A 27,625-nucleotide genomic window follows, 5' to 3' on the forward strand; every position below is an offset into this window, starting at 1 on the left:
CCCCTGCCCAGTCATGTAAAATCAATAGATTAGGGCCTAATGAATTTATTTCAATTGACTGATTACCTTATTAAACTCTAACTAAACTGTGACTTATTAAACTGTAAGTAAAATCATTGAAAATGTTGCATGTTGTGTTTATATTTTTGTTCAGTATGATTTAAGAACTCTGTTCCCAAGTATTCCCACCCATAATAGAGAGACACATGATCGTATACAAATATAACCAAGGTTTGAAATGATTATGTTTTATTCAAACATTATATCTGTTTGGGATTCTTGCGGTCAATTTGAAGTCTGCAAATGATTTGTAATTATGTTCTGGCCCCCCGACCATCAGGTCCATAAAAATAAATCGTCCCACAGGTGAATCTAGTTGATGATCCCTGGTCTAATGGAACAGTATGATGTGAACACTGTATATTTAGAGACACGAAGAAGGAGAGGGACACAACCAGTTGATGTTTTTTTAGCTGCTGTCTGTTCAATCTGCAATCGGACACAGAAGTGTAACTAAGAGCTCCAATAATGAGCAAAGGAAAGGGCATTGATGCATCAAATATAGTGTGTGTGTGTGTGTGTGTCTGTGTGTGTGTGTGTGTGTGTGTGTGTGTGTGTGTGTGTGTGTGTGTGTGTGTGTGTGAGAACTCTGTCCCCTTGGTGAATGTACCGCCCACTAAATGTGTATGCTCACCCACAGGGACCAGCAGAGGTCAGGCCAGTCCAGTCTTGAATCCATTCCAATTCATTTACTTACTGTTTACGCATTCAACTCCACAAATGTGTCCCTCTCTCTCCACCACCTCTCTCCCCTCTCTCTCTCTGTCCTTTCCCCCTCTCTCCACCTTTCCCCCACTCACCCCTCACCTGCCACCCTCCCACACCCAACCCAACCCCACCCCTCTCCCCGTCTTCTCTCTGTCCTTTCCCCACTCACCCCTAACCTGCCACCCTCCCCCACCCAACCCAACCCCACCCTCTCCCGGTCTTCTCTCTGTCCTTTCCCCCACTCACCCCTCACCTGCCACCCTCCCCCACATCCAACCCAACCCCACCCTCTCCCCGTCTTCGCTCTGTCCTTTCCCCACTCACCCCTCACCTGCCACCCTCCCCCACACCCAACCCAACCCCACCCTCCCCCACACCCAACCCAACCCCACCCTCCCCCACACCCAACCCAACCCCCACCCTCCCCCACACCCAACCCAACCCCACCCTCCCCCCACACCCAACCCAACCCCACCCTCCCCCCACACCCAACCCAACCCCCACCCCCCACCCTCCCCCACACCCAACCCAACCCCACCCTTCCCCCACACCCAACCCAACCTCCTCCCACACCCAACCCAACCCCACCCTCCCCCACACCCAACCCAACCCCACCCTCTCCCCGTCTTCTCTCTGTCCTTTCCCCCACTCACCCCTCACCTGCCACCCTCCCCCACCCAACCCAACCCCACCCTCCCCCCACACCCAACCCAACCCCACCCTCTCCCCGTCTTCTCTCTTCACCTTTGTCTGGTGTTGTCCTGCTGGTGACGATCCATTTGACCAGACAGCTCATCAGGGCTTTGCGTGTGAACCGGGGCTTCTGCCATTTCCCAGACTCCTTCACTCTTCCTGGACTTGGCTCTACCCCGTTGGCATCACCCAACAGGCTGCCATCCACCACCTTACCATCCTCCTACACACAGAGAGAGAGAGAGAGAGAGAGAGAGAGAGAGAGAGAGAGAGAGAGGAAGTTATGAAGTTTAATTACAGACCTGTAGGGCACTAGGGAGACAGACAGTGAATGATTATTACTGCAGACACTGACTATACAAAGCATTGGGGCAAAGGTGAAGGAGAGATGGATAGAGAGGAGTGAGTGTGAGTGAGTGAGTGAGTGAGTGAGTGAGTGAGTGAGTGAGTGAGTGAGTGAGTGAGTGAGTGAGTGAGTGAGTGAGTGAGTGAGTGAGTGAGTGAGAGAGAGAGAGAGAGAGAGAGAGAGAGAGAGAGAGAGAGAGAGAGAGATGGATGGATGGATGGACGGACAGGGTCATCAGATCACAGATTTAATTTGAGAACAGACATATGGGAGGGAACAGAAGGATGGGGAATTATAGAAAGGAAAGGGGATCAAGAGAGGTCCAAGGGTGTGTCTCCACCACTAAACCTGAAGCATAGCAGAACAACATTATCTCTTTACATAAGGATGTTTCAACAAGGTGCTTGAGCGGTCCAAGGGCATTGTGAAAGTCAGTGTGGATGGATGAGAGATCTGATAAGAGTGATACAGCTCATTTCCTGAAACGATCCTAAAACGTCTGTCTCGCCCCCCAGCCGCATGCACACACACACAAACACGGGATTGGCTAGGTCCCCTTGGTGATCGAGGGAAGGAGATGAAAGAGAGAAGATACAGGAGCTCTGTTTGCTCTCTGCTGTGTGGGAGGGATGCGAGGGATGACAGGGGGAAAAACACAGTGGAGGAGTGTAAACGGCTGTGAGATCCTGGGGGAGTCTGACAACACAGGCACATCCCTCTCTTTATACTGAGAGAGAGAGAGAAGAGATAGAGAGAGGATGTAAAGGAGTTTGTTCTTGGAAGAATTGAAGTCAATTATCCTAATGAATACTGGGCTATCTAAGCAGCAGCACAGGACAAATAGAGGTTTAGGGGGGAGTACTGGCAGAGAGGGATGAGAGAGAGAGGAGGTAGTGGTGGGCTAGAGATAGAGAGAGGGGGATAAGGACGAGGGGAAGAGAATGGTGGAGGAATGTGGGAGAGAAAGGGATGGAGAGAAGACTGGAAAAGGGAGAGGGGTGGAGGGAAAGAAAAACAAAGGAGAGATGTATATGATATCAAATAAATGTTGCATGGCTATTTCTGTGTATTTCACAGGAGCATAAAGTGAGGAAGAAGAGGGTAGAGACAGGGAGGTAGATAAGGTAGGAGAGAAATGAGGGAGAACAGAACGAGAGAGAGTGTGTGTGTGTGTGTGTGTGTGTGTGTGTGTGTGTGTGTGTGTGTGTGTGTGTGTGTGTGTGTGTGTGTGCTTGTGTGAGTGTGTGTGTGTGTTCATGTCACATACATTTCCCACTGCATAACAACCACATAAGAAGATGGAGTGACATAATTGTACCCATCCTATTATCTGGCAATATTTTTATCGTTGCCAGATTAAGATTAAAAAGTACGCTCGGGGGAAAGGAGCACGCTCGGGGGAAGGAGCACGCTCGGGGAAGGAGCACGCTCGGGGAAAGGAGCACGCTCGGGGGAAGGAGCACGCTCGGGGAAAGGACCACGCTCGGGGAAAGGAGCACGCTCGGGGGGAAGGAGCACGCTCGGGGGAAAGGAGCACGCTCGGGGAAAGGAGCACGCGGGGGGAAAGGAGCACGCTGGGGGAAAGGAGCACGCTGGGGGAAGGAGCACGCTCGGGGGAAGGAGCACGCTCGGGGAAGGAGCACGCTCGGGGAAAGGAGCACGCTGGGGGAAGGAGCACGCCGGGGAAAGGACCACGCTCGGGGGAAAGGACCACGCTGGGGGAAAGGAGCACGCTCTGGGGAAGGAGCACGCTCGGGGGAAAGGAGCACGCTCGGGGGAAAGGACCACGCTCGGGGGGAAGGAGCACGCTCGGGGGGAAGGAGCACGCTCGGGGGGGAAGGAGCACGCTCGGGGGAAAGGAGCACACACACACACACCAGCCAGCCAGCCAGGATTCTCTTCTCCTGTTCTCTCTTAATGTTCCAAATGGCTTTGGCCTGGGGCAGCACTTCACTGGATCGCTCTGACATCACCACACACACGAAAGTATGCACACACACACACACACACACACACACACACACACACACACACACACACACACACACACACACACACACACACACACACATACATACACACACACGGCACATCAGTATACTGCCATTTACCATCAATGATTTAATATTAGTCATCATGTCTTTATCATGCAAGACATATGTTGTCATTACAAGGCAAATAATTAAAGAGCAGCAGTAAATAACAATAGTGAGAGAGTCAATGTGTCAATGTGCGGGGGCACCGGTGTCGAGGTAGTTGAGGTAATTATGTACATGCAGGTAGGGTTATTAAAGAGGCTATGTATAGATGATAATAGAGAGTAGCAGCAGCAGTGTGTGTGTGTGTAGGGGGGGGGGGGGGGGGTGCAAATACTCTGGGTAGTCATTAGATTAGATGTTCAGGAGTCTTATGGCTTGGGGGTAGAAGCTGTTTAGAAGCCTCTTGGACCTAGACTTGGCGTTCCGGTATGGATTGTCGTGCGGTAGCAGAGAGAACAGTCTATGACGAGGTTGGCTGGAGTCGTTGACAATTTTTACACCGGCTGACACTGCCTGGTATAGAGGTCCTGGATGGCAGGAAGCTTGGCCCCGGTGATGTATGGGCCGTACGCACTATCCTCTATGGTGCCTTGCGGTCGGAGGTCAAGCAGTTGCCATACCAGGCCATGATGCAACCAGTTATCATGTTCTTCTGAGGGAAGGGTTTGTTGTACCCTCTTCACGACTGTCCTGGTGTGGTTGGGACCATGTTAGTTTGTTGGTGATGTGGACGCCAAGGAACTTGAAGCTTTCAACCTGCTCCACTACAGCCCGTCGATGGGAATGGGGGCCTGTTCGGTCCTCCTTTTCCTGTAGTCCACAGTCAGCTCCACTACAGCCCGTCGATGGGAATGGGGGCCTGTTCGGTCCTCCTTTTCCTGTAGTCCACAGTCAGCTCCACTACAGCCCGTCGATGGGAATGGGGGCGTGCTCGGTCCTCCTTTTCCTGTAGTCCACAGTCAGCTCCACTACAGCCCGTCGATGGGAATGGGGGCGTGCTCGGTCCTCCTTTCCTGTAGTCCACAGTCAGCTCCACTACAGCCCGTCGATGGGAATGGGGGCGTGCTCGGTCCTCCTTTTCCTGTAGTCCACAGTCAGCTCCACTACAGCCCGTCGATGGGAATGGGGGCGTGCTCGGTCCTCCTTTTCCTGTAGTCCACAGTCAGCTCCACTACAGCCCGTCGATGGGAATGGGGGCGTGCTCGGTCCTCCTTTTCCTGTAGTCCACAGTCAGCTCCACTACAGCCCGTCGATGAGAATGGTGGCGTGCTCGGTCCTCCTTTTCCTGTAGTCCACAGTCAGCTCCACTACAGCCCGTCGATGGGAATGGGGGTGTGCTCGGTCCTCCTTTTCCTGTAGTCCACAGTCAGCTCCACTACAGCCCGTCAATGGGAATGGGGGTGTGCTCGGTCCTCCTTTTCCTGTAGTCCACAGTCAGCTCCACTACAGCCCGTCGATGGGAATGGGGGCGTGCTCGGTCCTCCTTTTCCTGTAGTCCACAGTCAGCTCCACTACAGCCCGTCGATGGGAATGGGGGCGTGCTCGGTCCTCCTTTTCCTGTAGTCCACAATCATCTCCTTTGTCTTGATCACGTTGAGGGAGAAGTTGTTGTCCTTGCACCACACGGTCAGGTCTCTGACCTCCTCCCTACAGGCTGTCTCATCGTTGTCGGTGATCAGGCCTACCACTGCTGTGTCATCAGCAATACATTTATTCAGTGTTGTATATAGATATATGTTGCTGTCCTGGGGCTCCGTTTGTGAACAGAGCACCAGGACCAGCTTGCCAAGGGGGCTCTTCTCCAGGTTCATCTCGCTGTAGGTGATGGCTTTGTTATGGATGGTTTCAGAATCACTTCCTTTTAGGTGATTGTAGAATTTTACGTCTCTTTGCTGGATTTTGATAATTAGCGGGTATCAGCCTAATTCTGCTCTGCATGCATTATTTGTTTTACGTTGTACACTGAGGATATTTTTGCAGAATCCTGCATGCAGAGTCTCAATTTGGTGTTTGTCCCATTTTGTAAAGGGCCATGGGTTCTATAACTTTTTCAAGTATTTCTAGCCAGATCCTAATTGGTATGTCGAATTTAATGTTCCTTTTGATGGCATAGAAGGCCCTTCTTGCCATGTCTCTCAGATGTTCACAGCTTTGTGGAAGTTACCTGTGGTGCTGATGTTTGGGCCAAGGTATGTATAGTTTTTTGTGTGCTCTAGGGCAACGATGTCTAGAAGGAATCACCTCTGGCCTGCTCGCCTCCCTACCACTGAGGAAGTACAGTTCCCGCGCAGCCCAGTCAAAACTGTTCGCTGCTCTGGCCCCCCAATGGTGGAACAAACTCCCTCACGACGCCAGGACAGCGGAGTCAATCACCACCTTCCGGAGACACCTGAAACCCCACCTCTTTCAGGAATACCTAGGATAGGATAAAGTAATCCTTCTCACCCCCCCTCCCTTAAAAGATTTAGATGCACTATTGTAAAGTGGCTGTTCCACTGGATGTCTTAAGGTGAACGCACCAATTTGTAAGTCGCTCTGGATAAGAGCGTCTGCTAAATGACTTAAATGTAAATGTAATGTAAATGAATTTGTATTTGTGGTCCTGGCAACTGGACCTTTTTTGGTCCTGGCAACACCCATCCGTAGCACGCGCTCCAGCAGGTGTATCTCACTGATCATCCCTAAAGCCAACACCTCATTTGGCCGCCTTTCGTTCCAGTTCTCTGCTGCTAGCTTTACTGGCATGGGCAACATATGTTTACATTGCCAAAACAAGGGAAATAGATCATAAACAAAATATATACAGTGTTGTAATGATGTGCAAATAGTTACAGTCTCTCCCTCTCTCTCTCTTTTCACTACTTCTCCCTGAGAGGAGAGAGATGAAGGGATGAAGAATAAGAGGAAATGCTGAGTCATTATAGACCCATCACTAATGAAGGAGAGGAGAGCGAGGAGCAGAGGACAGGAGAGAGGGATGAGGAGGGGAGCAGATGGGAGTGGAGGGGGAGTGAGGAGCAGAATAAAAAAGAGAGGGATGAGGAGGGGGAGCAGAGGGGAGTGGAGGGGGAGTGAGGAGCAGAATAAAGAAGAGAGGGATGAGGAGGGGAGCAGAGGGGAGTGGAGGGGGAGTGAGGAGCAGAATAAAGAAGAGAGGGATGAGGAGGGAGCAGATGGGAGTGGAGGGGAGTGAGGAGCAGAATAAAGAAGAGAGGGATGAGGAGGGGGAGCAGAGGGGAGTGGAGGGGGAGTGAGGAGCAGAATAAAGAAGAGAGGGATGAGGAGGGGAGCAGAGGGGAGTGGAGGGGGAGTGAGGAGCAGAATAAAGAAGAGAGGGATGAGGAGGGGAGCAGAGGGGAGTGGAGGGGGAGTGAGGAGCAGAATGCTTTTGTCACTTCTAGGTTAGACTACTGCAATGCTCTATTTTCCGGCTACCCGGATAAAGCACTAAATAAACTTCAGTTAGTGCTGAATACGGCTGCTAGAATCCTGACTAGAACCAAAAAATTTGATCATATTACTCCAGTGCTAGCCTCTCTACACTGGCTACCTGTCAAAGCAAGGGCTGATTTCAAGGTTTTACTGCTAACCTACAAAGCATTACATGGGCTTGCTCCTACCTATCTCTCTGATTTGGTCCTGCCGTACATACCTACACGTACGCTACGGTCACAAGACGCAGAGCCTCCTAATTGTCCCTAAATTTCTAAGCAAACAGCTGGAGGCAGGGCTTTCTCCTATAGAGCTCCATTTTTATGGAACGGTCTGCCTACCCATGTCAGAGACGCAAACTCGGTCTCAACCTTTAAGTCTTTACTGAAGACTCATCTCTTCAGTGGGTCATATGATTGAGTGTAGTCTGGCCCAGGAGTGGGAAGGTGAACGGAAAGGCTCTGGAGCAACGAACCGCCCTTGCTGTCTCTGCCTGGCCGATTCCCCTCTTTCCACTGGGATTCTCTGCCTCTACCCTGTTACGGGGGCTGAGTCACTGGCTTACTGGGGCTCTCTCATGCCGTCCCTGGGGGGTCGTCACCTGGGTGGGTTGATTCACTGTTGTGGTCAGCCTGTCTGGATTGGCGCCCCCCTTGGGTTGTGCCGTGGGCGGAGATCTTTGTGGGCTATACTCGGCCTTGTCTCAGGATGGTAAGTTGGTGGTTGAAGATATCCCTCTAGTGGTGTGGGGGCTGTGCTTTGGCAAAGTGGGTGGGGTTATATCCTTCCTGTTTGGCCCTGTCGGGGTGTCCTCGGATGGGGCCACAGTGTCTCCTGACCCCTCCTGTCTCAGCCTCCAGTATTTATGCTGCAGTAGTTTACGTGTCGGGGGGCTAGGGTCAGTTTGTTATATCTGGAGTACTTCTCCTGTCCTATTCGGTGTCCTGTGTGAATCTAAGTGTGCGTTCTCTAATTCTCTCCTTCTCTCTTTCTTTCTCTCTCTCGGAGGACCTGAGCCCTAGGACCATGCCCCAGGACTACCTGACATGATGACTCCTTGCTGTCCCCAGTCCACCTGGCCATGCTGCTGCTCCAGTTTCAACTGGCCTGGGCCCTAGGACCATGTCCCAGGACTACCTGACATGATGACTCCTTGCTGTCCCCAGTCCACCTGGCCATGCTGCTGCTCCAGTTTCAACTGTTCTGCCTTACTATTATTCCACCATGCTGGTCATTTATGAACATTTGAACATCTTGGCCACGTTCTGTTATAATCTCCACCCGGCACAGCCAGAAGAGGACTGGCCACCCCACATATGCTCTCTCTAATTCTCTCTTTCTTTCTCTCTCTCGGAGGACCTGAGCCCTAGGACCGTGCCCCAGGACTACCTGACATGATGACTCCTTGCTGTCCCCAGTCCACCTGACTGTGCTGCTGCTCCAGTTTCAACTGTTCTGCCTTATTATTATTCGACCATGCTGGTCATTTATGAACATTGGAACATCTTGGTCATGTTCTGTTATAATCTCTACCGGCACAGCCAGAGGACTGGCCACCCCACATAGCCTGGTTCCTCTCTAGGTTTCTTCCTAGGTTTTGGCCTTTCTAGGAGTTTTTCTAGCCACCGTGCTTTTACACCTGCATTGTTTGCTGTTTGGGGTTTTTAGGCTGGGTTTCTGTACAGCACTTTGAGATATCAGCTGATGTACGAAGGGCTATATAAATAAATTTGATTTGATTTGATTTGATTTGAATAAAGAAGAGAGGGATGAGGAGGGGAGCAGAGGGAGTGGAGGAGTAAGGAGCAGAGGACAGGAGAGAGGGATGAGGAGGGGGGAGCAGAGGGGAGTGGAGGGGGAGTGAGGAGCAGAATAAAGAAAGAGAGGGATGAGGAGGGGAGCAGAGGGAGTGGAGGGGAGTGAGGGAGCAGAATAAAGAAGAGAGGGATGAGGAGGGGAGCAGAGGGGAGAGGAGGGGAGTGAGGAGCAGAGGACAGGAGAGAGGGATGAGGAGGGGAGCAGAGGGGAGTGGAGGGGGAGTAAGGAGCAGAGGACAGGAGAGAGGGATGAGGAGGGGGAGCAGAGGGGAGTGGAGGGGGAGTGAGGAGCAGAATAAAGAAGAGAGGGGATGAGGGGGGGAGCAGAGGGGAGTGGAGGGGGAGTGAGGAGCAGAATAAAGAAGAGAGGGATGAGGAGGAGCAGAGGGGAGAGGAGGGGAGTGAGGAGCAGAGGACAGGGAGAGAGGGATGAGGAGGGGAGCAGAGGGGAGTGGAGGGGAAGTGAGGAGCAGAATAAAGAAGAGAGGGATGAGGAGGGGGAGCAGAGGGGAGTGGAGGGGAGTGAGGAGCAGAATAAAGAAGAGAGGGATGAGGAGGGGAGCAGAGAGGAGAGGAGGGGAGTGAGGGCAGAGGACAGGAGAGAGGGATGAGGAGGGGAGCAGAGGGGAGTGGAGGGGAGTAAGGAGCAGAGGACAGGGAGAGGGATGAGGAGGGGGAGCAGGGGAGTGGAGGGGGAGTGAGGGAGCAGAATAAAGAAGAGAGGGATGAGGAGGGGGAGCAGAGGGAGTGGAGGGGAGTGAGGAGCAGAATAAAGAAGAGAGGGATGAGGAGGGGAGCAGAGGGGAGAGGAGGGGGAGTGAGGAGCAGAGGACAGGAGAGAGGGATGAGGAGGGGAGCAGAGGGGGAGTGGAGGGAAGTGAGGAGCAGAATAAAGAAAGAGAGGGATGAGGATGGGGAGCAGAGGGGAGTGGAGGGGAGTAAGGAGCAGAGGACAGGGAGAGAGGGATGAGGATGGGGAGCAGAGGGGAGTGGAGGGGGAGTGAGGAGCAGAGGACAGGAGAGAGGGATGAGGGGGGAGCAGAGGGGAGAGGAGGGGGAGTGAGGAGCAGAGGACAGGAGAGAGGGATGACGAGGGGAGCAGAGGGGAGAGGAGGGGGAGTGGAGGGGAGTGAGGAATAAAGAAGAGAGGGATGAGGAGGGAGCAGAGGGGAGTGGAAGGGGAGTGGTGGGGGGTGGGAGTGGAGGGGGGTGGAGGGGGAGTGAGGAGCAGAATAAGAAAGAGAGGGATGAGGAGGGGAGCAGATGGGAGTGGGAGTGGAGGGGGAGTGGGAGTGGAGGGAGTGGAGGGGAGTGGGGGTGGAGGAGTGGGAGTGGGAGTGGAGTGGGAGTGGAGGAGTGGGAGTGGAGGAGTGGGAGTGGATGGGGAGTGGGAGTGGAGGGGAGTGGAGGGGAGTGGGAGTGGAGGGGAGTGGACGGGGTGGGGAGTGGAGGGGAGTGGGAGTGGGAGTGGAGGGGCAGTGGGAGTGGGAGTGGAGGGGAGTGGGAGTGGAGGGGTGTTGGAGGGGAGTGGGAGGGGAGGAGGAGTGGAGGGGAGTGGGAGTGGAGGGGGTTGGAGGGGAGTGGAGGGGAGTGGGAGTGGAGGGAGTGGGAGTGGAGTGGCAGTGGAGGGGAGTGGGTGTGGAGTGGGAGTGGGAGTGGAGGGAGTGGGAGTGGAGGGGAGTGGGAGTGGAGGGGGAGTGGAGGGGGGGAGTGGGAGTGGAGGGGAGTGGGGTGGGTGGCAGTGGAGGGGAGTGGGAGTGGAGGGGGAGTGGAGGGGGAGTGGGAGTGGAGGGGATTGGGAGTGGAGGGGAGTGGGGGTGGAGGGGGTGGGAGTGGAGGGAGTGGGAGTGGAGGGGAGTGGAGGGGAGTGGGAGTGCAGGGAGTGGGAGTGGAGTGGGAGTGGAGGGGGAGTGGGAGTGGAGGGGAGTGGGGGGGTGGGAGTGGAGTGGGAGTGGGGGGAGTGGGAGTGGAGTGGGAGTGGAGTGGGAGTGGGAGTGGAGGGGGGAGTGGGAGTGGAGTGGGAGTGGAGGGGGAGTGGGAGTGGAGTGGGGGTGGGGGGAGTGGGAGTGGGGGAGTGGGGAGTGGGAGGTGGAGGGGAGTGGGAGTGGAGGGAGGGTGGGTGGGAGTGGAGTGGGGAGTGGGAGTGGAGGGGAGTGGAGGGGTGGGAGTGGAGGGGAGTGGGAGTGGGAGTGGAGGGGAGTGGGAGTGGGAGTGGGAGTGGAGTGGGAGTGGAGGGGGAGTGGGAGTGGAGTGGGAGTGGAGGGGGAGTGGAGAGCAGAATATCAAAGCAGTGGTGGAAAAAGTATTCAAATGTTATATTTGAGTAAAAGTAAAGACACCTTAATAGAAAATTAGTCAATCAAAAGTGAAAGTCACCATGTGAAATAATACTTGAGAAAAAGTCTAAAAATGGTTTTAAATATACTTAAGTATAACAAGTAAATGGAATTGCTCAAATATACTTAAATTCCTTATATTATGCAAAGCATACGGCAGAATTGCCTTGTTTTTATTTATTTACGGATAGTCAGGGGCACACACTCCAACACTCCAACAAAACAAAGCATGTGTGTTAGTGAGTCCGCCAGATCAGTGGCAGTAGAGATGACCAGGGATGTTCTCTTGATAAGTGTGTGAATTGGACCATTTTCCTGTCCAAATATAACTAGTACTTTTGGGTGTCATGGAAAATCTTTAGGAATGTAGTGAAGTAAAAGTAAAAGTAGTAAAAAATATAAATAGTAAAGTACAGATACCCCAAAAACGACTTAAGTAGTACTTTAAAGTATTTTACTTAGGTACTTCACACAACTGTAGAGAAGAGAGGGATGAGGAGGAGGAGCAGAGAGGAGAAGAGGCGGAGAGGAGTAGAGGGGGGAAGCGGAGGAGATGGGGGAGGGAGCAGCGAAGAGGAGGGGGAGAGGAAGGGAGCGGAGAGGAGGGGAAGCAGAGAGCGGAGAAGAGAAGTCCTCGTCTGTAGCGTCACAGACGGGTGATTCCATTAACAAGTCATGTGTGATTAACATCCTATCTGGCCACGCTGGAGAGATAGAGAGACCATGGTACATTCTCTCTATGTCTCTCTCCATCTCTCTAGCTCTGTCCTTCTTTCTGTATGTGTGTGAGTATGTGTGCCTCTCTCTCCCTCTTCTGCCCTTGTTCCCCACCTCTACTCCTCTCCTCCCCTATTTCCTCCTCTCTTCTCCTCCCCATATTTACTCCTCTCTTCCCCTATTTCCTCCTCTCTTCTCCTCCCCTATTTCCTCTACTCCTCTCCTCCCCTATTTCCTCTACTCCTCTCCTCCCCTATTTCCTCTACTCCTCTCCTCCCCTATTTCCTCCTCCCCTATTTCTTCTACTCCTCTCCTCCCTATTCCCTCCTCCCCTATTTCCTCTACTCCCCTATTTACTCCTCTCTTCTCCTCCCTATTTCCTCCTCTCCTCCCTATTTACTCCTCTCCTCCCCTATTTCCTCTTCTCTTCTCCTCCCCTATTTCCTCTACTCCTCTCCTCCCCTATTTCCTCCTCCCCTATTTACTCCTCTCTTCTCCTCCCCTATTTACTCCTCTCCTCCCCTATTTCCTCCTCTCTTCTCCTCCCCTATTTACTCCTCTCCTCCCCCTATTTCCTCTTCTCTTCTCCTCCCCTATTTCCTCTACTCCTCTCCTCCCCTATTTCCTCCTCCCCTATTTACTCCTCTCTTCTCCTCCCCTATTTCCTCCTCTCCTCCCCTATTTCCTCCTCTCTTCTCCTCCCCTATTTACTCCTCTCCTCCCCTATTTCCTCCTCTCTTCTCCTCCCCTATTTACTCCTCTCCTCCCCTATTTCCTTCTCTCTTCTCCTCCCCCATTATGTATTGCTAACGTTAGGCTTACATTTCTGAACACTACTGGTATTCATCCTTCTCTCCTTTTAGGGACTGATTAATACCTGATTAGGAGACCAGAGTGGTATAGTAGGATGCCAACTACAACTCCAACTAGCCATCTTCAGTTAGCTTCACATTCAAACTCAGGCGTCATCCATGTTACGGAGGTGGATATTGATAATTTCTGAGTCAATCACTCCACTCCTCTTCTCTCTCCTGTCCTCCTACGCTGTCTCTCTCTTTCTCTCTCTGCTCCAGGTGTAGCCTAAATACAGCAGTTTGTGTGTGGGTGTGTGTGAGAAAAGGATCTGTGTGTTTAATGAGTATTGACCCAAGGAAGACCACTGACAATGGGTAACATGTCTACGAATGAGAGGGAAGGGGATGGAGAGAGACTGATGGAAAGAAAGAGAGAAGGATGGAGGAAAATAGAGCAATTGGGGAAGAGAAGGCGAGAGAGGGGTCCAAAGCTGCTATTTGTCTTTTATATGAGACTGCCTCTCTCTCTGTGAGAAAACACATGGTTGTCATAGAGCATGAGTGTGTGGGAGGGTGGCAGATTAATGTGGACTTGAGTGTAGTGTGTGTGTGTGTGTGTGTGTGTGTGTGTGTGTGTGTGTGTGTGTGTGTGTGTGTGTGTGTGTGTGTGTGTGTGTTTGTGTGTGTGTGTGTGTGTGTGTGTGTGTGTGTGTGTGTGTGTGTGTGCGTGCATGCGTGCGTGTTTGTACTGACATAACAGTAATCAATATGAAGATGTTGATCAGTGTGAGCTCAACAAATCAAGAATTGAAGCTTTTCCACAAACATGCTTTGTGTGCTATATAAACGCCTCATCAAAAAAATTGGTCTTTCTGTTCGTGTAGAGTACTGATCCTTGTCCTATTCTTCATGTCATCTTGTTTACTATTTTAATTATGTTTAATTCACTCTGGTGAATACCAGATGGAAACTTCACCTCCATGAAAACACTTAGCTACTGTAAATCTGTCCCTACACCATGTCACTCCAGTCAATCAATACCTGTGTGAGGTTCTGTTTAACTAGAAATCCCCACAAGAATAGTAAAAAAACATTTTTTTTTAACGAACTAGGGACATTATGTTAGTCCCAACGAGTTCAAATGCTATTTCTAAGAGGTTTGGGGTTAAGGTTAGAATTAGTGTTAGGGTTAAAATTACATTAACGGTCAGGATTAGGAGCTAGGGTTATGTTTAGGGTTAGGAGCTAGGGTTAGGTTTAGGGTTAGGAGCTAGGGTAAGGTTTAGAGTTAGGGTTAGGAGCTAGGGTTAGGTTTAGGGTTAGGGTAAGGGTAAGAGTACGGGTTAGGGTTAGAGAAAATAGGATTTTGAATGGGACTGAATTGTGTGTCCCCACAAGGTTAGCTGTACAAGACTCTGTGTGTGTGTGTGTGTGTGTGTGTGTGTGTGTGTGTGTGTGTGTGTGTGTGTGTGTGTGTGTTAGTGGTTAGGATTAGGGTTAGGAATTAGAGTTAGGTTTAGTTTTAGGGTTAGGGGTTAAGGTTAGATTTAAGTTAAGAGTTAGGTTAAGGGGTTAGTGCTAGGTTTGGTGTTAAGGTTAAGGTTAAATAGGATTTTGAATGGGAATAAATGTTTTGGTCCCAACTTGGATAGTAAAACCAATGTGTTTCTCTTCACTCAATTACCCCACATATTTCCCAATTCCCATACATTCATTCTGGATGAAGTGAAACTGTGGACAGTAGCATGTAACACACAGGACAGTAGCATGTAATACACAGTAGTACACTCTCACAGACAGAGTCGCCCATTAAAGTCCTCTATAAAACAGACTATTTAAAGATATAAAGACATGCACAAATCACAATAGAACCAGGCAGACAGACTATAGGGCTCTAGTCACCGTGGAAAAGTGGAAGACACACACACACACACACACAGTCCATTCACTGTGGAAGACATGATTCTCTGTGACACCTCACTGGAAGCAGCCGGAGGATGGGGTCCCTGTGCAGTGCGCGCTAAGTGTATGCCCTAGCCCAAGCCATATAGCACTGTAGAATTACGTAAATTCGCTCGGAACTGTGCTCTGGCTCAACATGCGATAAATGTGTTGCTGAAGGACATGTGGACGAAAGAATGGAAGATTGGAAACACTGGACGATTTATCGCAATTTCTCGTCGGAATTGTTAGGGCGTAAAACATGTAGTTTTGGATTGACTCACAATTTCAGAAGCTTGAATGAATGAAAACATCTATAGCCATGTTAATAGAATGGATGAGTTTGTTTACCTGCATGTTGTAGCCGAGTTCTCCGATTTAAAGGGTTAATTAATCTGTCCTCCCGCTCTTCTCAAAGCAGACCCTTGCCTGTCCGCGGGAATGCAAAGGCAGGCACTGGCACTGTCTGTGACTTTTCTGAGAGAGGTGGATGGAGTGTGGTGAGCGAGAGAGAGTGGGGGGTGGCTGGTATAGAGAGCGAGGAATTAGATGCGCTGTGTGTTCCCTCGAACTCGTTTTAATTGTCCATGCTCGATTTGAATTGGCTATGTAGTCTAAACAGAAATGCTAATTCATTTAATTATTTGAATATAGTGGCCATTTAGGAAATTTGAAAAACTCACAAAATAATGGAATGGCATCAAATGCCACAAAATGAACTGAGCCAAGGTGAATTATTGTTCACCTCTTCTGAATGATTTGTATTCTCTTCTCTGTCATTAGGCTACTGTTTACCATAATAGGCATCCAATTCAATCTCATCATGTGGAGAAGACCAATCCTCTGGGGAGGACTGTGGTGTGTGTGTGTGTGTGTGTGTCTGCACACACGTGTGGGTGTGACCAGAGGCGTCATGCCCATAGTGGGAACAGGGGCACATACCCCCTCAGATTTGTCCTGTTAAAAAAAAAAAAACAGGCTTATATATACAGTGCCTTTGGAAAGTATTCAGACCCCTTGACTTTTTCCACATTTTGTTACGTTACACCCTTATTCTAAATGGATAAAAAAAATAAAAAATAATCCTCAGCAATCTACACACGAAACCCCATAATGACAAAGCAAAAACAGGTTTTAGTACATTTTTGCAAATGTATTAAAATAAAAAACAGAAATACCTTGCCTGCATAAATATTCAGACCCTTTGCTATGAGACTCAAAATTGAGCTCAGGTGCATCCTGTTTCCATTGATCATCCTGTTTCCGATGTTCACTCTGCCAGAGCTCTAGAGCTCCACTGTGGAGATGGGAGAACATTCCATAAGGACAACCATCTCTGCAGCACTCCACCAATCAGGCCTTTATAGTAGACTGGCCAGACGGAAGCCCCTCCTCAGTAAAAGGTACATGACAGCCAGCTTGAAGTTTGCCAAAAGGCACCTAAAGGACTCTCAGACCATAAGAAACAAGATTCTCTAGTCTGATGAAATGCCAAGTGTCACATCTGGAGGAAACCTGGCACCATCCCTAGTGTGAAGCATGGTGGTGGCAGCATCATGCTGTTGGGATGTTTTTCAGCTGCAGGGACTGGGAGACTAGTCAGGATCAAGGGAAAGATGAACACAGCAAAGTACAGGGAGATCCTCCGGACCTCAGACTGGGGCGAAGATTCACCTTCCAACAGGACAACGACCCTAAGCACATATCCGAGCCAATGCAGGAGTGGCTTCGGGACAAGTCTCTGAATGTCCTTGAGTGGCCCAGCCAGAGCCCGGACTAGAACGCGATCGAACATCTCTGGAGAGACCTGAAAATAGCTGTGCAGCAACACTCCCCATCCAACCTGACAGCGCTTCAGAGAATCTGCAAAGAAGAATGAGAGAAACTCCCCAAATACAGGTGTGCCAAGCTTGTAGCGTTGTACCCAAGAAGACTCGATGCTGTAATCGCTGCCAAAGGTGCTTCAACAAAGTACTGAGTAAAGGGTCTGAATATTTATGTAAACGTAATATTACAGTTTTTAATTCTTTATAAATTAGCAACAATTTCTAAAAATCTGTTTTTGCTTTGTCATTATGGGGTATTGTGTGTAGATTGATGAGGGAAAAAAACAATTGAATCAATTTTAGAATAAGGCTGTAAGGTAACAAAAACAGTATATACAGTTGGTAGAACAAGTATTTGATACACTGCCAATTTTGCAAGGAATGTAGCCCATCCCAGCCTTGTGCAGGTCTACAATGTTATCCCTGATGTCCTTACACAGCTCTCTGGTCTTGGCCATTGTGGAGAGGTTGGAGTCTGTTTGATTGAGTGTGTGTACAGGTGTCTTTTATACAGGTAACGAGTTCAAACAGGTGCAGTTAATACAGGTAATGAGTGGAGAACAGGAGGGCTTCTTAAAGAAAAACTAACAGGTCTGTGTGAGACGCAATTCTTACTGGTTGGTAGGTGATCAAATACGTATGTCATGCAATAAAATGCAAATGAATTACTTAAAAATCATACAATGTGATTTTCTGGATTTTTGTTTTAGATTCCGTCTCTCACAGTTGAAGTGTACATATGATAAAAATTACAGACCTCTACATGCTTTGTAAGTAGGAAAACCTGCAAAATTGGCAGTGTATCAAATACTTGTTCTCCCCACTGTATATAAATGTGTCTCTGTAGGCTAATACTACTAGACACCTAGCAATTTTATGAAGTTGGCTTTAGCTAGCTCAGATAGGTTCCCAATCTCCCAACCTCATAACTACCAAGAAGTGATTTTAGGCTATTGATCAAGTTAGTGTAGCTAGCTTGTCTAACTATCTTAGCTGGCATGCCTGCTGGCAAGGTTGGTAGACTTTAGAAAAGCAAGCAGTAACTAAATGTACTCAATAAGACTCACATTCCTTTCAAACTTTTACACAGATTTGAGCAGAAATGCAGATAAGCATATTTAGTTTCTTTAAAAAAAAAACACCAGTCAGGATACAGACAGCTTAAGAGGTATGCTTAGATATGCAGAAAAATAAATGAATGATTATGGCTCTAGACTGCAAGAAATAGCTGTTTCAATTTATGGACGAGGGGCTTAGGCCCCCAGCGGACCTCCAACCAGCCATCCTCACATACTTTGTGCCCGCTCATATTTTTTCGGTACATCACGGTACAAGAAGCTCAGCGAAAATCCAAATCAATTTAGGCGACCTTGTTTTAGTCTGAGGCTGCTCATGTCAGAGAAAGGCGGAGAGGGTGAGAGAGAACGGGGTTGGAGTGAGAGAGGGTGTGAGAGAGATGGGGAGGGAAGGGAGAGAAGAGGGGTTGGACTTGGATAGGGTGTGAGAAAGGGAAGGGAGAGAAAGAGATATAGAAAGGGGTGTGAGAGAGAGGGCTTGGAGGGAGAGAGAGGGTGAGAGAGAGAGAGAAATGGGGAGGTAGGGGAGAGATAGACAGGAGAGAGGGGTGAGAGAGAGAGAGAAATGGGGAGGTAGGGGAGAGATAGACAGGAGAAAGGGGTAGAGAGAGGGCTTGGATTGGGTGAGGGGAGAGAGGGTGAGAGAGAGAGAAATGGGGAGGTAGGGGAGAGATAGACAGGAGAGAGGGGTGAGAGAGAGAAATGGGGAGGTAGGGGAGAGATAGACAGGAGAGAGGGGTGAGAGAGAGAGAGAAATTGGGAGGTAGGGGAGCGATACACAGGAGAGAGGGGTGAGAGAGAGAGAGAAATGGGGAGGTAGGGGAGAGATAGACAGGAGAGAGGGGTGAGAGAGAGAGAAATGGGGAGGTAGGGGAGAGATAGACAGGAGAGAGGAGTGAGAGAGAGAGAGAAATGGGGAGGTAGGGGAGAGATAGACAGGAGAGAGGGGTGAGAGAGAGAGAGAAATGGGGAGGTAGGGGAGAGACACAGGAGAGAGGGGTGAGAGAGAGAGAGAAATGGGGAGGTAGGGGAGAGATACACAGGAGAGAGGGGTGAGAGAGAGAGAGAAATGGGGAGGTAGGGGAGAGATAGACAGGAGAGACCTTGACTTGGAAAAGTTCCAGTGTTGGATACCCATAGCCAGCTCGCTAACATGGCATCCCTCCCTGTTTGAGCAGGATGTTTGAGTAGGCAAAACTAGCTAGCTGCAAGTGAAAGTGAAAGAAAATACAACAAGAAAACTCTCTTGTTTCTCCTTTATTTTCGAAAAATGTATTTGTTCAAAACTGTTCAACTATTGTCTTTCTCTCTCTTTGAGCCAACTACTCATCACATTTTATGCACTGCAGTGCTAGCTAGCTGTAGCTTATGCTTTCAGTACTAGATTCATTCTCCGATGCTTTGTTTGGCTGGACAGTGGGTCAGAAGTTTACATACACTCAATTAGTATTTGGTAGCATTGCCTTTAAATTGTTTAACTTGGATCAAACGTTTCTGGTAGCCTTCCACAAGCTTCCCACAATAAATTGGGTGGATTTTGGCCCATTCCTCCTGACAGAGCTGGTGTAACTGAGTCAGGTTTTTTAGGCTTCCTTGCTCGCACATGCTTTTTCAGTTCTGCCCACAAATGTTCAATAGGATTGAGGTCAGGGCTTTGTGATGGCCACTCCAATACCTTGACTTTGTTGTCCTTAAGCCATTTTTCCACAACTTTGGAAGTATGCTTGGGGTCAATGTCCATTTGGAAGACCCATTTGCGACCAAGCTTTAACTTCCTGACTGATGTCTTGAGATGTTGCTTCAATATATCCACATACATTTCCTCCCCCATGATGCCATCTATTCTGTAAAGTGCACCAGTCCCTCCTGCAGCGAAGCACCCCCACAACATGATGCTGCCACCCCCGTGCTTCACGGTTGGGATGGTGCTCTTCGCCTTGCAAGGCTCCCCCTTTTTCCTCCAAACATAACGATGGTCATTATGGCCAAACAGTTCTATTTTTGTTTCATCAGAACAGAGGACATTTCTCCAAAAAGTACGATCTTTGTCCCCATGTGCAGTTGCAAACCGTAGTCTGGCTTTTTTTAATGGAGGTTTTGGAGCAGTGGCTTCTTCCTTGCTGAGCGGCCTTTCAGGTTATGTTGGTAATGGAATCGTTTTACTGTGGATATAGATATTTTTGTAGCTGTTTCCTCCAGCATCTTCACACGGTCCTTTGCTGTTGTTCTGGGATTGATTTGCACCTTTCGCACCAAAGTCTCCTTCCTGAGTGGTATGGCGGCTGCGTGGTCCCATGGGGTTTATACTTGCATACTATTGTTTGTACAGATGAACGTGGTACCTTCAGGCGTTTGGAAATTGCTCCCAATGATGAACCAGACTTGTGGAGGTCTACAATTTATTTTCTGAGGTCTTGGCTGATTTCTTTTGATTTTCCCATGATGTCAAGCAAAGAGGCACTGAGTTTGAAGGTAGGCCTTGAAATACATCCACAGTTACACCTCCAAATGGCTCAAATTGGCTCAAATGATATCAATCAGAAGCTTCAAAAGCCATGACATCATTTTCTGGTATTTTCTAAGGTGTTTAAAGGCACAGTCAACTTAGTGTATGTAAACTTCTGACCCACTGGAATTGTGATACAGTGAATTATAAGTGAAATAATCTGTCTGTAAACAATTGTTGTAAAAATGACTTGTGGCATGCACAAAGTAGATGTGCTAACTGACTTGCCAAAACTATAGTTTGTTAACAAGAAATGTGTGAAGTGGTTGAAAAATAAGTTTTAATGACTCAAACATAAGTGTATGTAAACTTCCGACTTCAACTGTACATATTACCTCAATTACCTCAACTACCTCATACCCCTGCACATTGACTCAGTACCGGTACTCCTTGTATATAGCCTCGTTATTGTTATTTTATTGTGTTACTGTTTCCTTTTTTAATGTTCGCAAAAAAACATTTTGTCTCTACATTGTTGGGAAAGGACTCGCAAGTAAGCATTTCACAGAAAAGTCTACACCTGTTGTATTCAGCGCATGTGACAAATAACATTTGATTTGATCTATATAGCTGTTATATGACCTGGCTCTTTACACAGAGCACTTATATTGGTGTGTGTGTGATGTCTCTCCATCCTATCACCCCACAGATTTCCTGGAAATTCTTTCTAGAAACAGGGATTTGAGGACAACCACAAACAGTAACACACACACGCTCACACAGTCCCTTATATGCCTTAATCTATAGTTTCTCTAAAGCTCTCTGATCTTACTATTAAAACACAGAGCAGTGCTATAGGACAGTGCACCTCATTCATCCATATAAATGTCCCTCTGTTCCTGCAATGGATATTCTTAAAAGCTTTGCAATCATTGATTGTTTCTGATATGTGCAGTATTCCATTTAAAGGGAGGAAGATGTAAATTCAATACAATGTTTTCTTCTCATTAACCCCTACTAGTCTAATCCTGTAGACGGTGACATCCACTAAGCTAACATATGGAGCTGTTTTATTAATATGGTCATAAGACGGACAACTTAGCTATTTGATTTGGAGTTTTAGGACCCCTGTAAACCAATACGTTTAGCCTTTATTAAAGCCTTCATGGTGGAGCTTTAGGAAGTGGATGGAACAAAACACAGCTTATCTTGGAGGTGGGGTGGGGGCGATGGAGGGAGACACGTTGTAGCCTTGGAAACGGTTGCTAAGTAGCGGGGCGAAGGATGCCTGGACAGAGGGACCGAGATGGAACTGTGAGGAGGGATGAGGAGAGAAAAGAGGGGGAGACCCATGTGTGTGTGTGTGTGTGTGTGTGTGTGTGTGTGTGTGTGTGTGTGTGTGTGTGTTGAACAGTAGTCTGTGAATCGAGTCACTCATACACACATGGAACTCTAAAGTGCTTTTGCACTCCGTGGACCCTGCCTTTGGTGGGATAAAAATAACCAGGTTCTGGCTATCCAACACACACCACTGTATCCTACAGACACACACAGACACACACACACACACGCACGCACGCACGCACGCACGCACGCACGCACGCACGCACACGCACACACACACACACACACACACACACACATTTCCATGGATACAGGTGTAAATTAGGTATTCTAAATGGATACAGGTGTAACTGACGTATTCTAAATGGATACAGGTGTAACTGACGTATTCTACATGGATACAGGTGTAACTGACGTATTCTACATGGATACAGGTGTAACTGACGTATTCTAAATGGATACCGGTGTAACTGACGTATTCTAAATGGATACAGGTGTAACTGACATATTCTAAATGGATACAGGTGTAACTGACATATTCTAAATGGATACAGGTGTAACTGCCGTATTCTAAATGGATACAGGTGTAACTGCCGTATTCTAAATGGATACAGGTGTAACTGCCGTATTCTAAATGGATACAGGTGTAACTGACGTATTCTAAATGGATACAGGTGTACCTGACTTATTCTAAATGGATACAGGTGTAACAGAGGTATTCTAATTGGATACAGGTGTATCTGATGTATTCTAAATGGATACTGTCATGTATTGTCATGTTATGTCTTGTCCCTGTGCTTTCTCTTCTCTTCGTTTCCCCCTGCTGGTCGTATTAGGTTACTTTCTCTCTCTCTATCTCTCTCTCTCTCTATCGTTCCGTTCCTGCTCCCAGCTGTTCCTCATTCTCCTAACGACCTCGTTTACTCTCTCACACCTGTCCCCTCTTTTGCCCTCTGATTAAGTCTCTATTTCTCTCTCTGTTTCTGCTTCTGTCCTTGTCGGATTCTTGTTTGCTTTGCCCTTGTCCCGTCCTGTCGTAATCTGCCTCTTCATCAGATGCTGCGTGTGAGCAGGTGTCTCTGTCCTCTACGGCCCGCGCCTACCCGGAGGGACCAGCAGTCTGTTGCCGCTAGCCCTGCTATTCTCCTCTACTACTAGAAGGGGGACTCTCCTGTAAAGATAGAGGATTTATGTTTTCCCTGTTTGGACATCTCCTGTAAAGATTGAGGATTTATGTTTTCCCTGTTTGGACATTAAAAGACTCTGTTTCTGTTAAATCGCTTTTGGGTCCTCACTCACCTGCATAACAGAAGAATCCGACCAAGAATGGACCCAGCGACTTCGGATCCTCTCTACTCAGCCGTCGAGATCCAGGGAGCGTGCTAGGCAGACACGAGCAGGAATTGTCTGCTGCTCGACATGCCATTGAGACCCTGGCCGCCCAAGTCTCCGACCTCTCGAAACATATTCACAATCTCCGCCTCGATCCACCGGCTACTTCCAGGGCTTCCGAGTCTCCGGGCCCAGTTAATAACCCACCGTGTTACTCTGGGAGCCCACTGAATGCCGCTCGTTCCTCACCCAGTGTGATATTGTGTTCTCTCTCCAGCCCAACACGTACTCCAGGGTACAGCTCGTATCGCCTACGTCATATCTCTCCTTACTGGACGGGCTCGTGAGTGGGGCACGGCAATCTGGGAGGCAAGGGCTGAGTGTACTAACCAGTATCAGAACTTTAAGGAGGAGATGATACGGGTTTTTGATCGTTCAGTTTTTGGAAAGAAGCTTCCAGGGCCCTGTCTTCCCTATGTCAAGGTAATCGATCCATAACGGACTACTCTATAGAGTTTCGCACTCTTGCTGCCTCCAGTGACTGGAACGAGCCGGCGTTGCTCGCTCGTTTTCTGGAGGGTCTCCACGCGGAGGTAAAGGATGAGATTCTCTCCGGGAGGTTCCTTCCAGCGTGGATTCTTTGATTGAACTCGCTATTCGCATAGAACGACGGGTAGATCTTCGTCACCGAGCTCGTGGAAGAGAGCTCGCGTTATCCGTTCCCCCTCTCCGCATCACTACCATCTTCCTCCACTGGCTCAGGTGCTGAGCCCATGCAGCTGGGGGTATTCGCATCTCGACTAAGGAGAGGGAACGGAGAATCACCAACCGCCTCTGTCTCTATTGCGGTTCCGCTGGTCATTTTGTCATTTCATGTCCAGTAAAAGCCAGAGCTCATCAGTAAGCGGAGGGCTACTGGTGAGCGCTACTACTCAGGTCTCTCCTTCAAGATCCTGTACTACCTTGTCGGTCCATCTACGCTGGACCGGTTCGGCAGCTTCCTGCAGTGCCTTGATAGACTCTGGGGCGGAGGGCTGTTTTATGGACGAAGCTTGGGCTCGGGAACATGACATTCCTCTCAGACAGTTAGGGAGCCCACGGCCATGTTCGCCTTGGATGGTAGTCCTCTCCCCAGGATTCAGCGTGAAACGCTACCTTTAACCCTCACTGTCTCTGGTAATCATAGCGAAACCATTTCTTTTTTGATTTTCGTTCACCTTTTACACCTGTTGTTTTGGGCCATCCCTGGCTAGTGTGTCATAATCCTTCTATTAATTGGTCTAGTAACTCTATCCTCTCCTGGAACGTCTCTTGTCATGTGAAGTGTTTAATGTCTGCTATTCCACCTGTTTCTTCTGCCCCTCTTCACAGGAGGAGCCTGGTGATTTGACAGGGGTGCCGGAGGAATATCATGATCTGCGCACGGTCTTCAGTCGGTCCAGGGCCACCTCCCTTCCTCCTCACCGGTCGTATGATTGTAGTATTGATCTCCTTCCGGGTACCACTCCCCCGGGGTAGACTATACTCTCTGTCGGCTCCCGAACGTAAGGCTCTCGAAGATTATTTGTCTGTAGCTCTCGACGCCGGTACTGTAGTCCCTTCCTCCCCTCCCGCCGGAGCGGGGTTTTTTTTTTGTTAAGAAAAAGGACGGGACCCTGCGCCCCTGCGTGGATTATCGAGGGCTGAATGACATAACGGTTAAGAATCGTTATCCGCTTCCCCTTATGTCTTCAGCCTTCGAGATCCTGCAGGGAGCCAGGTTTTTTCACTAAGTTGGACCTTCGTAACGCTTACCATCTCGTGCGCATCAGGGAGGGGACAAATGGAAACGGCGTTTAACACTCCGTTAGGGCACTTTGAATACCGGGTTCTGCCGTTCGGTCTCGCTAACGCTCCAGCTGTCTTTCAGGCATTAGTGAATGATGTACTGAGAGACATGCTGAACATCTTTGTTTTCGTTTACCTTGACGATATCCTGATTTTTTCACCGTCACTCCAGATTCATGTTCAGCACGTTCGACGTGTCCTCAGCGCCTTTTAGAGAATTGTCTTTATATGAAGGCTGAGAAGTGCGCTTTCATGTCTCCTCCGTCACATTTCGGTTCTGTTATTTCCGCTGAAGGCATTCAGATGGATCGCGCTAAGGTCCAAGCTGTCAGCGATTGGCCCGTCCCTAAGTCACGTGTCGAGCTGCAGCGCTTTCTCGGTTTCGCGAATTTCTATCGTCGTTTCATTTGTAATTTCGGTCAGGTGGCAGCTCCTCTCACAGCCCTTACTTCTGTCAAGACGTGCTTTAAGTGGTCCGTTTCCGCCCAGGAGCTTTTTGATCTCCTCAGAAGCGTTTTACATCCGCTCCTATCCTTGTTACACCTGACGTCTCTAGACAGTTGATTGTCGAGGTTGACGCGTCAGAGGTGGGCGTGGGAGCCATTCTGTCCCAGCGCTCCCATTCTGACGATAAGGTCCACCCTTGCGCGTATTTTTCTCATCGCCTGTCGCCGTCAGAACGTAACTATGATGTGGGAAACCGCGAACTGCTCGCCATCCGCTTAGCCCTAGGCGAATGGCGACAGTGGTTGGAGGGCGACCGTTCCTTTTGTCGTTTGGACTGACCATAAGAACCTTGAGTACATCCGTTCTGCCAAACGACTTAATGCGCGTCAGGCTCGTTGGGCGCTGTTTTTCGCTCATTTCGAGTTCGTTATTTCTTATCGTCCGGGCTCAAAGAACACCAAGCCTGATGCTTTATCCCGTCTCTTCAGTTCTTCAGTAGCCTCCACCGACCCCGAGGGATTCTCCCTGAGGGCGTGTTGTCGGGTTGACTGTTTGGGGAATTGAGAGGCAGGTAAAGCAAGCACTCACTCACACTCCGTCGCCGCGCGCTTGTCCCTAGGAACCTTCTTTTCGTTCCCGTTCCTACTCGTCTGGCCGTTCTTCAGTGGGCTCACTCTGCCAAGTTAGCCGGCCACCTCGGCGTTTGGGGTACGCTTGCTTCTATTCGCCAGCGTTTTGGTGGCCCACTCAGGAGCGTGACACGCGCGTCGTTTCGTGGCTGCTTGTTCGGACTGCGCGCAGACTAAGTCGGTAACTCTCCTCCTGCCGGCCGTCTCAGACCGCTTTCCATTCCCTCTCGACCGTGGTCTCACATCGCCTTAGACTTTATTACCGGTCTGCCTTCGTCAGCGGGAAGACTGTTATTCTAACGGTTGTCGATAGGTTCTCTAAGGCGGCTCATTTTATTCCCCTCGCTAAGCTTCCTTCTGCTAAAAGACGGCACAAATCATCATTGAGAATGTTTTCAGAATTCATGGCCTTCCGTCAGACGCCGTTTCGGACAGGGGTCCCAATTCACGTCTCAATTTTGGAGGAGTTTTGCCGTTTGATTGGGGCTTCCGTCAGTCTCTCTTCCGGTTTTCACCCCAGTCTAACGGTCAAGCAGAACGGGCCAATCAGACTATTGGTCGCATCTTACGCAGTCTTTCCTTTCGAAACCCTGCGTCTTGGGCAGAACAGCTCCCCTGGGCAGAATACGCTCACAACTCGCTTCCTTCATCTGCGACCGGGCTATCTCCTTTTCAGAGTAGCCTCGGGTACCAGCCTCCTCTGTTCTCGTCCCAGCTCGCCGAGTCCAGCGTCCCCTCCGCTCAGGCTTTGTCCAACGTTGTGAGCGCACCTGGAAGAGGGTCAGGTCTGCACTTTGCCGTTATAGGGCGCAGACTGTGAGAGCCGCTAATAAGCGTAGGACTAAGAGTCCTAGGTATTGTCGCGGTCAGAGAGTATGGCTCTCCACTCGTAACCTTCCCCTTATGACAGCTTCTCGCAAATTGACCCCGCGGTTCATTGGTCCGTTCCGTATTTCTCAGGTCGTTAATCCTGTCGCAGTGCGACTTCTTCTTCGCGACATCTTCGTCGCGTCCACCCGATCTTCCATGTCTCCTGTGTCAAGCCTTTTCTTCGGCGCCCCCGTTCGTCTCCCCCCGTCCTTGTCGAGGGGGCACCTATCTACAGGGTCCGGAAGATTATGGACATGCGTCCTCGGGGCCGTGGTCATCAGTACCTAGTGGATTGGGAGGGTACGGTCCTGAGGAAAGGAGTTGGGTTCCATCTCGGGACGTGCTGGACCGTTCGCTGATCGATGATTTCCTCCGTTGCCGCCAGGTTTCCTCCTCAGTGCGCCAGGAGGCGCTCGGGTGAGTGGTGGGGTACTGTCATGTATTGTCATGTTATGTCTTGTCCCTGTGCTTTCTCTTCTCTTCGTTTCCCCTGCTGGTCGTATTAGGTTACTTTCTCTCTCTCTATCTCTCTCTCTCTCTATCGTTCCGTTCCTGCTCCCAGCTGTTCCTCATTCTCCTAACGACCTCGTTTACTCTCTCACACCTGTCCCCTCTTTTGCCCTCTGATTAAGTCTCTATTTCTCTCTCTGTTTCTGCTTCTGTCCTTGTCGGATTCTTGTTTGCTTTGCCCTTGTCCCGTCCTGTCGTAATCTGCCTCTTCATCAGATGCTGCGTGTGAGCAGGTGTCTCTGTCCTCTGACGGCCCGCGCCTACCCGGAGGGACCAGCAGTCTGTTGCCGCTAGCCCTGCTATTCTCTCTACTACTAGAAGGGGGACTCTCCTGTAAAGATAGAGGATTTATGTTTTCCCTGTTTGGACATCTCCTGTAAAGATTGAGGATTTATGTTTTCCCTGTTTGGACATTAAAAGACTCTGTTTCTGTTA

This window comes from Oncorhynchus nerka, linkage group LG13 (genome assembly GCF_034236695.1).
Source record: "Oncorhynchus nerka isolate Pitt River linkage group LG13, Oner_Uvic_2.0, whole genome shotgun sequence".
NCBI lineage: Eukaryota > Metazoa > Chordata > Actinopteri > Salmoniformes > Salmonidae > Oncorhynchus > Oncorhynchus nerka.